We start from the raw sequence: 12567 nt of genomic DNA, 5'->3' as shown, positions 1-12567 counted from the left end.
TGAGCTACTTTGCTGTAACAACAAAATTGTTCTTGAAATATTCAAAACTCTGATTATTGCGCTTTTCTGAGAGGAATACTTTTTTTTTTTTTTAATTATTTCTCCTAGAACAGATAACATTTACATTTTTTTCTTTGGGAAAAAAAAAAGATTTGTCTTCATAGCTTCTCTTTGTATTTTGCTTTATTTTATCTTTTTTAACACTGAGCACAGCAAGGAAGAAATATTTGCATGTTAATGAAAATCAAAGCATGAAAACCATAAAATCAAACAAAAAATAAAATCATCTCTGGAATTAATGAAACTACTCCTTTTACAACATTAATCTAACACTTTCTTTTACGCACCAGTTGACTAGCTGTCAACTCTTCCCTTAACCAAAATTATCAAGAGAAACAAATTTTCAGGAATTCAACATTGTATTGTGCATTCAAAAAAAAAAAAAAAAGTTATATTTTTTTTTTTTTAAATATGCTAGGATGTGTATGTTTTAACTGACAAATTTAGAACACATACCAGTTTTTCTAGGAACAAAAACTTTTAGGTATGTGTTGCACCCTTGTAACTTCAGAGAAAAGCAGAAATTTGAGAAGAAGGATAAGACCATTGCAAATGCTATTGCATATTCCAGTTCAATCTAGTTTTATATCGCTATTTACACAGCAATCAGCTCCCAAATAGCTCCAATTAACCTCATGCCTGTTTTTTAATGGAGAATAGCTGCAAACCTGCTTGGGCTTCGAGCAAAACGGGCTTAGCGCAAGGGCAGGCAGTCTGTCATAACAAACCAATAAAACCTGGATTACTTGTAAACTGCAAACTGCACCGCTAGCAGAGCAGCAACTTTTGGCCATTGTATTACAAAGTATCATTTTAGAAGACACTCTGCTTGGATTTTGAAACAAAATAAACCTCAAATGATTTTAATGCTGTGTATTCGGCTTTAAAAATGCTATTTAAGACTAAATATTAAGTTGTGCAACTTCTGCCTTCAGACTGGGCAATTACACTACTTTCCCCTATAAAAAGTGGCTTTAATAACTAAGCTTTTAAATTGTTTTCCCCATAATAAATAAATGACGTTAAAAGGCACTTGTCAGCACTGAAGATCTGGATCCAATCCCAGAGCAGACATTAAGGACATAGATTAGATCAAGCCAACAAAACACTTAAAGCTAAGGTTTTCCCTATTAGCTGTAGCAATTTTTAAATGAGATAGAGTAATATGATTTTAATGCCAGGTGAATGAGATCGGGCAAAGAAGAAATTATGTCAGCGGTAACCGGCAAATTTGTACAAATTTCATGTCTACAAATTAGAGCAAGCTTTCCTTCAGGAATGATTTGTGTCCTATCAGCATAGAAGAAACCAAAAGCAAGACACTTCACAATATCAAACTCATGAGAACAGAGCTACAATACAATGATGTTTGCTATTGTTTCTTATGGGCACACTAAGAAAGAGGATGATAGCATCTCTTTCCCAACTAAAAAGAAAATTTAATGATAAAAGCAATGGTTTAGGTCATGAAAACAATCCTCTCAGTCTCAGGACAGTAAAGCTGCCTTCCCTATTTCTCTTCCTTCAGTTTAAATTAATGTCCTTTTAGCAGCACATTTCTGGCTCATAAATTTCCCATGTCACATGCTACCATGGCACAGACCCAAGAGGTTGTGCAGCTACCAAAGACACCAATCCCCAGCAGAGCAAGAAAGGAGTTCAAGTCAGGTAACCAAAATCAATGCAAAACTCTAGGTGCTAGCTGGGTCCAGCTCCCAGGCCAGCAGGCTCAAGTTTGTGTGGGTAAAAGGGATGAGAGGTGAACATACATCTACTGTGACCTAGGTGCTGTGCCCACCACGCTGAGGAACATAAACAGGCAGGACCTGATCACACCACAGTCTGAAATGCTGATTGCAGAATGGTTTATGTTGGAAAAGACCATTGAGTCCAACTGCTAACCTACTGCTGCCAAACCCTCTGCTAAACCACATCCCTAAGTGCCACATCTACACACCTTAAAAATAACTCTGCTCTAAATAAAGGATCTTAGCACTCTTAATCTGGTTAATTGACGTATTTGTGTATTCTCTCTCTCTCAAAATACACTACCCAACCCATCAATTAGCTGATGCCAACTGTCTACCCCTACCATTTACTTCCACAGTGTACGGCATATTTGTTACCTCTACCTTAAAAAAGAGCAGGTAGATGACAAAGTATTTTATTCCATAATTTTACTGGGAGATACCAAGTCTAAAATAGTTAAGTCGTCTTAATAGTCACACACTTTCTCCTCCTCCTCCCCCCAGCCCTTTTATTTATAGCTTTCTTTTTCTTTCAGGTTAAATAGGTTAGGAATAATTACATCATCTTCATGACCTGCAGTACTTGAAACTATGAATTATTTCTGCTCTTTTCCACTCCATCTCTATTTTAACACTTTACTTCTGTACCAGTGCAACAGGAATGATCAGAAAGCTCCATACCTGATTTTCATGCACCAGAACCACCTTTCCCACCTCATGTTCTCAAGACTTTGCTTTTGTTTTCAACTCCTCTCACAGACTCTGCAACAGCTCTCCAAGTAAAGCAGAGCATCTCTCTTCTAGATTACCCTCAGTTTTGCCATTTTGCAGAGCAGAGGGACTATCTGGCATTTGCTTTGTTCCTTTGGCCTCTTTTATACTCAGCAGAGGGACCTGGTGGATGCAGCAACACTTACAAGCTTCCCCTGGTGCCACCACCATGTTGCCTGCTGCTCAGTGTCATGACTAAATCCAGCCCTTCTGAGGTTTTTCCCTCCTCCACAGAACTTTACCATATACTATCTTGGACCCAGCCAGAAAGTACTGGTGCAGTTGTGCCATGAGGCCACATTGAGGGACAAGGACAACTATTCTGGGACCTTCTCTCCCCTGCCAGCAGCAAACCATCTCCCCTGGCCATGAGAAACCACCACTGTGATCCCAGCAGTGCCGGACATGACAAGCTGAGGTTCACTGCTCACCTCTCAGAGATCCCAAGCAACAGTGTGAGTGAAGTGTCCCACCCTGTTACCTGGTGGGTGACAACAAAAGCCACCTGTAGGACCTTCATGGTCAATTTTAGCCTCAGGTCGAAGTCATGCAAAGGACATTTCTGGGTGGTGCAGTGTTTTAGTTGATGACAACTAAAAAAAACAAAATACTGCCTTGCTCGTTTGGCCTGCAATCTTTACATTTTAAAGCTACACAGACAGTTTAGATTTGGCCCAGATTTCATTATGCTTAAAGCAACAAAGCAATTTAAGGAAAACACATATTTCCAACATTTGTTTATATATTGAATTATAACCACAGCTTCTACATAGGTAACTAATAAACACAAAATCCACAAAATATGTAGTGATCTACATACTACCATAAGACCCAGAAGCCTCAAGTGACACAGACATGTTGCTTTCATTGTCCTTCACTTCTAGAAGTGTGAAATTAAGTAACATGGAAAATGAAACTGAATTTAACAATGTGGTATTTTATATTTTTCGAAAATTCAACAGAAAGAAATGTTGATTTGCTACAGAAGACAGCATTTAATAGTAAAATATATCCAGGTGTCTACTCCAATGTCATCATTTGTGAGGCCGAGAGACCAAGTTTACACCTACAGGGGAAGTTTAGAGGTTGCCAAGTACACCAGTGTCAAAAGCTTAAAAAAAAAAAAAAAAGCAACAAAAGCAACAACAACAACAACAAATTATGAATGGTCAAGAAAGTGTGAGTATGTATATCTACTTAAGTCCCACCCCATAACTTCTGGCTGCCTTCCTTAGCCAAGTGAAACCCGCACAGGCCAACACTGGAAGGCTCCAGGGCTTGGCAGTGGTGCCCCATGCCCAGGGGTTTCACCACCCACATCCCATTTCCATGGCTGTCCTCCTCAGCCATGGCTCCTAATCCTTTCCCCAACACTGCAGCCACATGGGCGGCACCCCACCACAACAGCTCCCCATTTTCACATGGCCAAGGTACCACCACCTCCCCACTCCCTCCTGGCACCAGATGTTTCCTGTTAACCTTGTCCACACTCAGCTCCCAAGTATCAACTGGAAAGCTCAGACCCCAAATATTTTACAGATGTAACAACAACAGGCTCTTTGCCAGTGACTCAGGCCTGGATCCCAGCCCTTGCTCCGCGCTTCTCAGGCAACTGGCAGAAAATGAGCCAAGAGCTGTCTGGGGATTTGCGTGGGGGATCTCCTCCACGTCACAAGGGCAGGCAGCTCTGCAGCCCTCAACATAATCAATGTGAGGGCAACACTCACAACCCCACCGTGTCTTTGGGCAATGGCAGAGGCCTGCAACACCCCCATGCAGGCTGGTGGCTCAGGCATGCATCACTCTCAGCCCAGCCATGGTGCCCACCTGCCTCTTCCCCCATCAGTCTCAAAGTGCTACAAAGTGCCAGACTGCTCAGCTTGTTTAAGTGGCCCCAAATGTCCCTTTAAGGAGAGGGAAAAATCACTACTGGACAAAACCCCATTGTACTAACAAATATACAGTCCTCAGACAGCCCAGGTTTTCTTCTCTGCAGGTTTGCTGTTGTGCCCTCCTGACCAAGATTCTGAGTTCCTGCTTCTTCAGTATGGAGTGTAGCAAATAAATCTGCATTTAGTCTTAAGTATTTAAATCAAGTTGTTGCAGTTTCAAAAAAAAAAAAATTTTATTGGTGTTTCTTGTCTCTGTTTCACAGCACTTATTATCAGGGCACTGGAGACATGATAGATTAACTATCAAATAGTATTCTATTTTAGTTAAAAATAGTTCAGAATGCAATATCCTTTTTAATAAAAAAAAATTAAGTAGCATTTGAGAGAAGATTAAATATTACAAAAACTGAAATACTGAGAAAATTATAAAAATAAAGCTTGGAATCCCACATGCTTCTTTACAGAAGCATTGCATATTGAAAAATATCCTGTTGACTGGATATTAATACCCAACACATATTTCAAAATTCATTACTTTGTAAAAGAACCCCACAATTAGTTTTCTAATTTTGATTTTAATAGACAAACAGGCTGGTTTCCAACATGCCACATCAAACACTGAGAGGAGCTAATCACAAAATATTTCAGGATCACATCATTGCCATGCTTGTTTAATTTCTTTTTATCCATGTGCTATTTCATATAATAATTATTTTAGCTTCATGTGCACATGTAAAACAGATGCAGTGCTTCAGGTTGCCATTCCCATACTGACTGCCTTGGAAAAAGTCTCACTCTAGACAATCATCAGCAAAAGCAATGCCTATCACAATTCCTCCTCTGTGTCCTTTATCCACACTGCAAGGGCATTTAAGAAAAGGAACTGAAGTCTAATCTTTAAATTAAACACTAGATGGAGCCCACTTCCCAAGACTGAAAAATGAAAGCTCTCCTTGCAGCAAACTCTTACTGCCTATTGCAATATCTGGTCATGCATAAACATGACAGGACTCAAACAGCTGCAGTGACTGTCCTTAACGCAAAAAGATATACTGTCCAGCAACCATATCTCTGCATAAATGGAGAGTCTTTAATACCAGGCAACTGCAAAGGAATTTTTATTCCTCTAAGTTATATTAGTTTGGTGAAAAAGACTCACAATACTTGAAATAAATCTGGCACACATAGTATTTTGTAATGCCATATGACAAACAATGCTGGGTTGAGAGAACTATGGCTGGGTCTGACATCTCTTTATTTTGACAATAAACTGTACTGATTCCAACTGTATGAAAATTTTGCACATGTAAATGAAAATTAAATGGGAAGAATCCTTTTCCAGTTGGTTAGAATTAGCTCTAGCAAGAAGGCCCGTTTGTGACATTTGATAAAATGCCGCCTCTCTCAAATGAAACATACCACACATTCAACAAGAGATAAGTGAGCTTTGGTGTTAAAAATAGGACGCAACAACACCAAACCTCAGCACAACTATTCTGGTGAGAAAGAAAAAGAAAAAAAAAAAAAGAGCCAAGTTGCCAAGATCCAAACTGAGCAGCCTGATGGATACTGGATAAATCCATTTATCTCAGGCTCCGCCAAAAACAACTGCCAGTTCTGCAGTATTCTGGCCCCACTCTGGACTGGCCTCACAATGCAAAGGGCAGGCAGAAATTGCAGGCAGACAACCCTTGGCCCTTCCTTAGCTTGTTGAAGGACATGCTCGCAGGAACAGCTGGAAGCCAAGCAGACAATAAAGTTGTGCAAAGCCTGAGACCTGATCCCCAGCAAAGAAATTCTGCTGACAGCCGAGCTATCGCTGATTGCTTTAACCTTTGCTCAGTCCAGGCCACTGCCCTCACCTCATTCTTTTCCTAACAAACCTATGGTAATAGCTTCATCACAGTTAAGATAAGCACAAAGGTAGTTATCTTTACCACTGAAAACTGCCTTTTGCTCACAGTGATCCATCCTGTTCAAACAAAATTAACCACAGTAACCCAGCTTGCCTTAGGGCATTTTATGAACTGGCTGGGAGGCAAGACAAAGGGAAGTTATGACCTGCCATCAACATAGATCCCAATGGCTATTTCCAGAAGGGAAAACACAGTATCTGTGATGATCAGTGAAAGTTTTATTTTACCTTGAAGGGCCCGACTCACTCCTTACTTCTGTGACAAGCCTACATAGAACATTTCTTTGGTCCCACATCCTTGTGGATGAAAGATGGTCTTTGGGTCTTGCAGATTGCTGCTGGGATGCTCTAAAACCAAGCAAAGCTCTTCAAACATGAGACCTGCTGCTAGGAGATCATGGCTTGTACTCACCATCACGCTGACAAGTGACCGCTCGACCCCACACAGAGCACGTACGGGACGATGATCACATCTGTTTGTCAGAGCTGAGGCTCGTGAGCAAATATACTGCAGCCATAAAAGCAATGGGCTTTGCAGCTGTAGCAAGCACACAGCCACCTCAAACATTGATACTTCAGTCTGTGAATATCCTGGTTCAGTCCTATTACATTATGTTTGCCTTCCAGTGTATCTAAACTGGACACGTATCTGCTCCCAGATGGGAAGACTGATTAGTGTTTTGGTTTTATTTATTTTTTCTAACCGTGGGTAAGCACCTAATAGCAAGCACCTAGCATTTCCTTTACAAGTAAATCTGAAAATAATTAGCAATTGTTTCACACTTGACCTAAAACCATCTGGGAGAACACACCCATGTACTTCCACAAGCTTCTGGTTCAATAAAACAGGGACTTTATTAGCAGGAAGAATATCTCACCAACCACACAAATTAAATGTCAGCAAAAGGAGGAGACAATCGAAGTACCAGCCACAGTGGTAGGTTTGACTAAATAGCAATGTTTAGCTACTTCCTTATCACAATCTTCCTATACAACTGTAATTCAGGAACCTTTGCCACTGTAATTTTCCCTGCTTCATTTTCTTTACGGCTATGCTTTTATGTGTCAGACTAAATACTTGTTCATCAGCACTATTATCCATGCAACAGCTGAAAATAACCAGCTATGGGAAAAACACAGAGAAGAACAAATGCAAAGGCTTTGCATATGTATAAAAGAAATTAAAAGAAAAGGCAAATTATGCAGTGTAGTATCTGATGCTGTAGGGAAAGTGGACACAAAGCCACTACATTTACACAAGTGTAACTCTGAAAACACTGTGCAGACACATGGAGCAGAATTGTTACAGACAAGGTAAAGTTAAGCCTAAAGTCTAAAACTTTCAGTTTCTCACAGCAATAATCCTGACAGCTTTCAGTCTCAGAACATGAAAGGGATGAAACTCTGGCCTTGCTATGAGCTCACCCACTGACCGCATCCCATCACAGCTGGGGCATGACTGGCAAGAATGACAGTTCACTAAGTATGTGGGTGGCAGCAGATGGAATAGGGGTTTAAAAAGTGCAAAAAAAAGCAAAAACTTTAAAAATCCCATTTGGAGTTACTAACTGTTGCTTTCCACATTGGCCAGTGTTGCTTCCAAACACAAAGGAGGAAAGTCAATCTATTAGTTAAATTAATACCATTCTAGGAGAAAGAAAAACCAAGCAAAAAACCAAAACCAGTCATTTTCTGTTAGCTTTCAAGTGTTTGCCAGACAAACTCCAATGCTGCAGGCCATCTTCCTGAAAACACAGAAGAAAACACACTTGGAGGGTTGTGTAAACCATCAGCAGTGCTTTGGTCCTCCAAAGGCACTGTGGTCATCTCTGACACACCACACTCCTCTTTACAGGTTCACCTATTTCATCCTCCAAGGTTGTGTCAGTACCTTGACCACTTTTCTCCCCCTCTACAGAAGCACTGTTCAGCTTCACATAACCACCCATAAGCACCTACATCACTTTGGGGAGCTGGCTCATGTTCAGTCTGATCAACCCACAGATTTTCAGTCACCTCCTATTTGCACTCCCACACAATTTTTGAAGGAATGCAAATAGCCGTATATCAATCTCTGAAAAGAAAACCAACAAACAACTGACTAAACAAAAAATCCTTGAAAGACTGGAAGTTTTCCACATGAAGAATTTACTTCTCCTGAAATCTCTTCCCACAAGGTAAGTGGTGTGTTAACCAATATAAACAAAAGTCACCTGATTATTTCCAAAATTTTAGAGATTAGTTATACAGCTATCATTGGCATAAAACAAAGAGCATAGAGCTCCTTTAGAAGCAGCAAGTATCAGGTTTTAATTGCTAGATTAAAAACCAAAAGCAACAAACCTTCACAGACAGCCCCAGACAGCACTCCAGAACAAGCCTGGCCAGATGCTACATCCCTTTTCCATCTTACAGCAGCCACCACCAGCTTGCACACACCCTCCGTGGCCATGCCACTTAACCCTTCCAGCTTTACTCTTTTTCCCAGCATAAAGAGCTCTCTAAATTCAAGTGTTTTTTAATGGATCATAAATTAATTCAGGCTAGGAGGAACCTCATGAGATCTCTGGTCCAGGCTTCTGCTCCAAGTAGGGTCAGCTGTGAGATCCAGCTCAGGGCTTTTTTCAGTCAGGTCCTGAAAACTCCCAACGATGGAGACTGCACAGCCTTCCCAGGCAACCTGTGCCCCTATCCAGCTGTCTGTCCTCAGAGTGAAAACACTTTACCCTTGTAACCAATGTGAACTTCTCTCATTTCAACTGTTACCCACTCTCTCTTGGCCTTCCACCACTGAGAACAGCTTGCAATGATGTCACTCTTTTAGTGAAAATAAAGCACTCCTTATACTTTAAGCTCTGCTATTTATCTGTTTATGCAAAGCACACTTTGCTCTGTGATTTAGATTGCTGTTTCAGATTTTAACTTTGCTAACAGCATTTGCCAAAAATTCAAATATAACCAAATCAGAGTGAAAGTGAAAAACAAATCTAAGAATAAAACTTGGGTGGAAAGCTCACCCATGTGATCACATCAAACTTTCCCTGATGTGCCATGGTGATGGCAGCACTTCAGCACTCATTACTGCATTTCCAGATATCGAAGAAGCATCTCTTTATATAGGTGCAACATGAGAGCCAATTATTCATGCAGATTACAAAATAGGCCAAAAAAGCAAGATACTTGCTGGAGCAGAGCTATGAGGAATGCAGTCTGCAAGTTTTCAGACTCAAAGAATTTTGAGCAGTGTGTCCATCACAGTAAATATGCATTGCTTCCTGGGCCCAGAAGCTATTGCTCTCTCAGGCTCCTCAAGGCTCCTTAGCACATCAAAGGACAGCAATCCAAAGCAGCAGTTGCCTTACAGACCTTGCTGCTACTCAGTCACCAAATTACCGTGTACCAGTCATGCAAAAGGCTTCTGAACTGCATTCTTAAGCCATGCAGCTGAGGAGTAAAAGACATAACCAGAACTAAGAGTGAAGGCAAATGCAGCAGCACAACACATGTTCATCTTGCCTGGAAGGTCACGTGATATGTGATTAATGCCATTATCCTCCAGAACTCTGGAAATTGCCCTGAGACAACAGCTTTCCGGCATAAGCTATGGATCAATAAAAAGGATTAAGCAACAACACTTCAGGAATGCTTGAAAGTAAACTATCAGGCTTTATCTCAAATTTTCTCGAAATCTATCCCTGATAAGAAATCCTTAAGTTTGATGTCCATCTTTTAGTCTCAGGCTCTTTGCACCAGTTCAAGAATGCAGGTGATGCAGACCATGCACACTCAAGAGACTGAAAAAGAAGGAGGAGAGGGAGAGAGAGCCAATGTCAACCTTCCCCCTCCCCCTTGAAGGGGTGAATAGCAGCTAAACTCAGCCACAATCTGTCAGCAAGTAGCCAGTGCCAGCCCTACGCTCACTCCCACGCCTAACCCAGGACAGGGCCATCACCACACCAGGAACACTCGCCTCACTCTGGGATAGGACAGGCAGCCAACCCCACTCCTAAATCACATTTGTCTTGTACCTCAAAACTTGAGGCTGTGCATAAGTGAGGTTGTCACCACACAAGTGAGAGGTGAAGCAAGTTGTTTTCCCTAATTAAACCTATTAGTAGTAACGAGTCACTCCTGCTAGGTCTAAATAGCTCAGAGATAAATCCCAAGGCTGCTAAGCTGCCAACTACCTCCCCTCAGTGCTCAGAGGCAGCTTTTTTACTCCTACAGACAACACTGGGTAAACACTACCACCTCCAGCCATGCTCCTGGAGCAGATCGCCAGGTTGATATATTCAAAGCTAATGTTTTCCCTGCAACTGTCCAGTCACCTTTATTGAAAACCCAAATTGCAAAAACCTCCTCCTCAGGGAGCAACAGCAGAAACTCCCAGAAGAATATTCTGCAGGTCAGGTGTCTGCACACAGGAAAGAGTATGACCCTGGCAGAGCTTTGTGCTTTTTTTTTTCTTTTTTAAAAAAAGAAATCTCACCAGAGACTGCTTGGGATGGAAGACCTTTTCATGGAAAATTCTTCTAGAATATTTGATGCAAACACACCATCAACCCATCATCTCTTAAAAGTTCACACCACAGGCAACACCAGTATTAGGAACAGTAAGGAGAATGACACAGTGCTTTTCTAAAAAGCCATCCAATGAATTTATCATCTTCTGTCTGAACTATTTGCAGAAGCAACTGAATAAGGCAGAAAAGAAAAATTAAAATGTTCTAAGCTGTTGCTTCACAGTATGTCTTACAGAAAAGTAATTTAGAAGTTATTACAAAGGCAATAACACTCAATCTCATAACATGACACTATTTCAAATTAATCCAGAGCATGTTAATTCCTTCACCTTTGCCAGTGATGAAACAGAATAAGGAAAAAAACCCAAACTTCATCAAAAATAACTTGAAATTTAGTAAGCTTTGTCTGTTGCATTAACAAAACCAACACTGCAAAAACAGCATAGCTTTCATCAAGAACAACTTCCAATACATAGCACTCTTCCTCTTTCTCCCAAGCAAGCAGAAGTAAAACTCATTTTACAGACTCACCAAAATTATCCATGTTCCAGGAGGCAGCCATTCATCCAGTTTGTAAAGTCCATGGTTTCAGCATATCATAGCCATCAGCAGGAAATTGAAAGGAAAAAGAAGAAAAAACACCTCTTAAGATTCAATGAACAGCACAACACTACTGCCTTCTATTGAGAATGCATTACAAAACTGTTTCAGGTAACTCATTAAATGGACTAAACAAAAATAATCCCCCCCCGCCCTCCCATTTACTCTAAAAAGAAATAAAAGACCCCACAATATCAATGTTAATAAAGGAGTAATAATTATTGTCTAATAAAGATCTGTCAAGGCTAACCTTAGAAGGAAGGGGGAGAAAATTATTTTTAAGAGAAAACAAACCTTCTGCTGTACTTCCCCTATCAGGCAGTAACAGGTGTGCATATCACAAATAGAAAAAGGTACATTATTTTCTCTTATACTGCTGACATTTCAAAATTGTTGATGAGGAGATGTAACATTTGGCAAGAAAGTAAGGCAAAGCCACCACAGCGACTGCTCAGTTTCAGAATCCTTAGTCAAGGATGGGGGATTGGTAATTTATTCTTTGCAATTAAGGGGGCCTGCAGCCTACCCCCACAGCTGAGTATCTACACACTGTTACACATCTGCAAACCATCAAGAACACCCAAGCTGAAACAACTTTTTTTCAGTTTGGACTTTGAACAGTGTCTGAGTGACCAAACTCAGTGTGTGTCACTTCTCTCCTACTAATAAAAACCCAAGAAAGAATTTTACAGCTTTCCCAGGCTCAGCATTGATTTCTTTTGGCAACTGTTCCAAAACAGTCGACCAATTTAGCGTTTGGGTTTGTTTTTTGGTTTTTTTTTTTTTGCTTTTCTGTTTGGTTGGGGTTTTTTCATTATTATTCCTTTGGAGAGGAAATGCTTCAAAGAGATCAGTACAAAATGCCAATTGCTGTGGGTTAACCTAAACAAACTGCATGTGTGTATGTAAGGGCAGACTCTTCTTTTGAGAAGAGAAATCAATTGCATGTGCAAGTTCAGGAAGTGCACAAGGTCCTAAGCATAGACAAGCAGACAAGGAGAGTGCTGAAGCCTGCAGTGGAACGAAAGGAGGCGGTGAAGGAAATTCTGTCATCTTCT

The 12567-nt window shown here is 40.7% G+C and overlaps 1 protein-coding gene across 1 annotated transcript in view; it reads right to left on the bottom strand.

Moving 5' to 3' along the window:
* The window catches only part of EPB41L3 (erythrocyte membrane protein band 4.1 like 3), a 134002-nt gene extending 122455 nt beyond the window's left edge, over positions 1-11547 (bottom strand). Inside the window, exon 1 of the mRNA XM_058832137.1 lies at positions 11441-11547. The gene's annotated coding sequence lies outside the window, so the exon portion shown is untranslated. The remainder of the gene's footprint in view (positions 1-11440) is intronic.
* Positions 11548-12567: the final 1020 nt, after the last annotated feature.

This window comes from Poecile atricapillus, chromosome 2 (assembly GCF_030490865.1).
Source record: "Poecile atricapillus isolate bPoeAtr1 chromosome 2, bPoeAtr1.hap1, whole genome shotgun sequence".
Lineage (NCBI taxonomy): Eukaryota > Metazoa > Chordata > Aves > Passeriformes > Paridae > Poecile > Poecile atricapillus.
This window is presented reverse-complemented; position numbering and strand designations above follow the sequence as displayed.